Raw genomic sequence first — 5522 nt, 5'->3', positions numbered from 1 at the left:
CCCTCACATCGGCCGAGGACTACGGCCAAACGAGTCTTTGGGACACGTACACGTTAGTTGACTCCTGTGTGACCTGAACGAACTGACTCCTTGCTCGAGGCTGACCTCGTTGAGCCAGTTCCTTGTTAAGCAGCTGGTCAGATAAAGATCAAAGAGCAGGACATTGCTGAGTTTATGGTACATGCACACACCCTTCTATCTTGCTTCTCATCTGCTTCTGTTCCTTCCTTTATGGCTTAATTATTGATTGGGTTGAGGTCTTTATGATGGGTCCGTCCGGCCTGTTCGAACAGGAATGTTGAAGTTTGCTTGGTCATTTCTGACAGAAAGTGGGATTGTCGTTATGCGATATGTTTGAAATGTCACCCTACGATTGGTCAGTTTGTATGTAATTGATGCTAGCCAGGAAAGTGATTTTTAGCATAAAAGACGATGCTCCGCTCTATGAATTTGTGCAGTCTCTAGCGAACCATCCGTGTTGTGCTTCGTAGACCTCTGTTCCTGGTTGCAGCCATTAAATTTGGTCTTTGACGTCATCAAGAAGTGTCCTGTGTCTCTGTTTGCCAAGGCAGGGGAATCCGAAGACATCGGGCGTTATCCCTGGCGCCGCTGGGTTCTAAAACCCGGTTCTTCTGAACTGGGGACAGTGAGAGAGGAGTGTGATGACCTACACATTTGCCAGAACTTCAGCTCACTTGTAGTAGACAATGGCACACCTTAAATGTCTTTCCCTTAATGTAAAAGGCCTCAACGCCCCTAGCAAGAGGAGACAAATATGGCGCTACATCCTAATGCATGACCCTGATGTCATTTTCCTCCAGGAAACTCATCTTTTACACAGACACCCAGCGCATGTCCCACCTGAGATTCCCCATCCGGTTTTGGGCCTCCGCACAGACTAAAACACCAGGGGTAACTATTTTGTTTAAAACAGGCACTCCCGTGCAGGTCCCTCGAGCGTGCATGACAAGGAGGGACTTTTTTAATACTCAAACTTCTTATACATGGTGAGCCACACATGATGCTTAATGTTTATGCACCTAACCATGCACGAATTGCATTCCTTCGGAACTTGCTTAAGAACTCGCTCTCCCGGGAACCTGACCCTATTATCCTTGGGGGTGATTTTAACTTAGTATGGGATGCCAGCCTAGACCGCACTACCTCGTTTTTCCAGGGAACCGGAGCCATGTCTGCAGCACTCAAGTGCGACTTTGAAGCCTTGGGCCTCACGGATGCGTGGCGCTACAAGGAGCCTGAGGCCCAGGATTACACTTTCTACTCCCATGTCCATCAATCATACTCCCGCATTGATTATTTTTTTCTGTCCCAGTCTCTCATTCGCTCTTTGGAAGGCACAGTGATTTCAGACATATCAATTTCTGACCATGCCCATTTGGAAATTACTCTGATGGGTATGGGCAAGAACCTCTGCGCCGTTCCTAGGTGGCATATTCCCCCTCATGCCCTTAGGGACCATGTCAATGTGGCCGAAATTTACCAGGCGATACAAACATACTTTGCCATTAATGACCTCCCAGACACTTACAGGCATGTCCTATGGAACGCCTTCAAGGCCACATTCAGAGGAGTTATCACTTCCTTTTCCATCGCCTACACGCAGGAGTCCCGCTTGGTGGAAAATAAACTTGCTCGAGACATCATATCGCTGGAAAGGCAGGGTCATTTGACACCCTCTAAACAGACACAGAAACAGCTTGCCTCGCTTCGGGGCTGACTTAAAGCTCTCCGAGTTAACAAGGTGGAACGCTCCCTCTTAGCCCTAAAACAAAAATTCTATGGTGGGGGTAATAAGGTGGGTTCCATGCTAGTGTGTCGCCTTCATCTGCAGGTGCCCCATAGCCACATGTCCAAAATTGCGCTACATGCATGGGCTACTTAGGAGCAAGCCAAACAGCAGGAATTTTGTACATTTTTTTCCACTCCCTATGACCGGGGTGACACCTGTGTGGACCAGATAGACCTCTTGCCCTTGGACACCACTTGACCCCTTTGCAGGTCTTGCCTGAGCCAGCGCATGCACTGCTCTGCGAGACATTTAGTAAGTGGGTTTTGAAAGTGCTACCACAGGCTTTTGCTGGCCTCAAGCTTGGTGTTACGCACGCCTGCATGCGTGCAGCAGCCATCTATCTTTCCTCCGTCATGGGTCATTAAGTGCATCGCAATCATTTTCATGGTCGCGCGGCCAAGGCTTGTTTTACATTTTCAGCGCGTGGCACGTTTTTCCTGTAGTTTCCAGGCACCCCTACTGCACATGGATGGTGTTTAAGCCAGTGCAATTGTGAGTAGTGGCTTCTTGTTTGAATGTGGTGGTTGCCATGTAGTGAAGGGTTTTGTTTGCTGTTTATTTCCCTTTAGGATGAAAAAATGAGCGAAATCCATAGATTGTCAAACATTTAAACCCACTAGTGGGGCAGGGCGTGCAGGAGAGAAGGATTAACCAGATGTGCAGTGAATGTAAGCCGTGTGTTTCTGCTGGCAGCTCACATTTTTACGTAAACAGGATTTAAGAGCAGAGTGAAACAATATCCCCCTGTAACCTTGTGATCTCTGTGCCCATTAATTCCAGACGCTACGAACAAAAATGTAATCACATTTTTCTCTTAAGGCAAGAGCATTTCCAAACACATTTCGCCGATGCTTAACAGATACTTCCTGGATGTATGCGAAGGAAGAGGTGTGATAGCACTCTACCCTAAGCGGTGCTTGAGATATCCCTACGGCTCCTAAGAACACCAAGGTCTCTCCAGTTCTTTGGCATCTGTCTTTTAAATGCCGTTTGTTCCTCTTGCACACGCAGTAGATATCATTCGTATTAGTGAGTCTTCTTCCATAGTCTCATTCAGAGTGTTTCAAGAAAAGACTGCAAAGATGCAATCCTCTTTGGTAGCACTTTATAGAATGCTTAAATACTTCTCGTGCACCTCCTTTTGGTTCAAGTCTGCTTATCTTTTTCCATTCGTTGGAGGGTATTCGGAGACAAAAGCCCTACTTGCACCTTTTTTACTTGACAGATGTCCTTTTGGATTGTAATACATGGGCATGTGTGCCCTGTTTATTTACTCTCAGTTAATAGTACTTACCACAGTTTTAAAAACAATAATGCCACGTCCCTCCACTATAAAGTGAAAGATCAAGAGGCTTAAAGGAATTTGATTTTCTCTAAGTAAGATTCTGGGTATACTATGTTTTAATCGTGTTGGAATGGATTATAAAAGTCTTACGTATTTTATTTCTTAGTGGGAGCACATTCTCCCTATTTTTGTCATTTAAACCTCCTTGCAGTTTGTGATGGAAACAGCTGTGAAACAGATGGGTGAACCCGAAAAGCTATATATTTCTTGAAAGTAGACCGTTCTGAATTCATCAGTAGGTCATTGAGTACAATCGCTTATGGTTTTCCCAAAGATACTAATTGTTGACATCAACAATAATATAAAAAAAATAGAAATAGCTGAGGTTTTCATCTGTAATTGTTTGGCTCTATGGCAGATTACAAAAGCAAGATACCATTACGTCTATCAGACCCTTCTGGTCGCAGAGATACATTGTGTTTGTTGGTTGTCCAAAAACATGTGATGCCCAGAGCCAACAACAGAGCTGCAGCTTATCAATATTCATTGTGTACCTTCCATGCAGTAATTCATATGCTAAAGGCTAATGAATGGAAAATAGATCTGAAGGAAACCTATCCACTTTTGAAATGTGCTCTAGTTACTGACTTTAGGACTAGTGTTTTTTGTGTAGCTTTAAATTTAGAGCCAGCCATATTATATTATTCAAGAGCACAGTTTGTAAAATGTGTTATTTCTTGCTCACTGGATTACATTTGGAAGTCGGATATGGAGAACAATTAGATTAATAATAAATGTTAACTATTCTGTGTTCCTCTACTTCTCCCGGTAAAACCAGTACTCCAGTGGTGTTAGTGGGCCTATCGCCCAAAACAAGAAAGACTTCAAATGCAACGTAGAGACATCACATTTTCTCAATGAAAATTACCCATTCTAATGACTTGGGTTGCTTAGGAATTTGGGTCCGACCTCGGCTGCCCCCCCCCCAGGGAAACCTACTAAACCCAAACATTTCTGAAAATTAGACACAAGGGGCTAGGGAATTCAGGGCAGTATGACTTGCATGGATCCCACTACCCCTTATTATTATTTTTTTTATCTGAATGCCCTGCAAATCTCAAACTTTGGCTTCAATCACACATTTCCTCATGTTTCTATGAGGGAAATTTCCAGAATCTGCAGGGTTCCACAAAATTCCCATCATCCCCACATTTTCTCCAGTATAAACTATATTATACTTGTGCGGCTGAGCCTATTACCTGCAAAGGGAACGGATGTAAACTGACCATATGAAGTTCATATGATCTTTGCATGGTGCCAGGATTGGTACTCCAAAGCCCTGTATTATCCCTGGTGCCTAGTAGGGCTTTTTGACTCTCTGTGGGCAAAAAGACAAGCTGACCCACCCCAAATTTAAAACAAATTTAAATTTGGCTTCTCTTGTGCGGATGGGCAGCGTCCTCAGAGCTGGTGGACGATTCTTGACGAGCGGTGGGAAAAGGGTGGGGGAGAGACATGCTGGGAGCGGAGTGCACATCGAGCCTCGATATCGCCAGTTTCCTCAGTTGACCAAGTCACAGGTTTGGAAGTCGGAGTTTCTGAGCGGATTCATGTGGTTCTGGATCCTGTGGCACTTCTGGCATGATTACGAAGCAGTGTTGGGTCACTTCCCTTATCCTGACAGTTCTAAATGGACAGATGAAGAGTTGGGAATCCCTCCAGATGATGAAGAATAGACTATAAAGATCTCATCTATCTGCGCTTAAATGGAGTTTTTTAAGAAAGCTAGATGGTCTGTCACCTACTGTAACTTTCTATTGTAAATAAAATTTAACCCAAATTTAATCCAAAAACAAATTTTAATGAACAAAAACAAGACTAAAGGAAAAATCCTTTATCTAGTGGGCTTTTGCTCACCTTTAAACCCTAACCCTGAAGCTGCTATAACTCCTATTTTTATTTTACCATTTTCGCTGGTCTTGCATTTAATAGGTTTCTGCCTCCCTGGGTGAATGAGAAATTAAAGATAACCCCCACAATCACCTTCCCAGTCGGACAGAAATCTATTAAAGCTGTTTTGCGGTGGGGGCTTGGCTGGATTCCAAGGTAGGCTGTCCACATCCCTTCTTTTTTGGGATAAACATGTTTCCCTGGTATCGAGTGGGCTTTAAGCTACCGGCAAAACCCTACCCTCTCCCCTCGAACACCTCCATCCCAAGTGGGCAGAAAGATTGCCCTCATGTGGGTGTCGAGTACTGTTTTTTATTTGACAGCAGCCACTAGTTCTCTATCTTTTTCAAGTGTTGCTGTATGTTTTCCATGTCTGATTAGTTGATGAACTCTGGTAACGTCATCTCTATGGCTTCAGGCCACTAGTTGGGTGGCTGTTGCCAACTCTGTAGGATATGGTTTTGTGTGTCTAATTCA

At 44.2% G+C, this 5522-nt stretch overlaps 1 pseudogene; it reads left to right on the top strand.

The window, feature by feature from the left end:
• Positions 1–4531: 4531 nt before the first annotated feature.
• Positions 4532–4935, top strand: LOC147748583 (NADH dehydrogenase [ubiquinone] 1 beta subcomplex subunit 2, mitochondrial pseudogene; annotated as a pseudogene).
• Positions 4936–5522: the final 587 nt, after the last annotated feature.

The sequence above is a fragment of the Lissotriton vulgaris genome, chromosome 1_1 (assembly GCF_964263255.1).
Source record: "Lissotriton vulgaris chromosome 1_1, aLisVul1.2, whole genome shotgun sequence".
In the NCBI taxonomy this organism is placed as follows: Eukaryota; Metazoa; Chordata; class Amphibia; order Caudata; family Salamandridae; genus Lissotriton; species Lissotriton vulgaris.
Note: the sequence above shows the minus strand (reverse complement) of the source record. Positions and strands in the feature narration are given on the sequence as shown.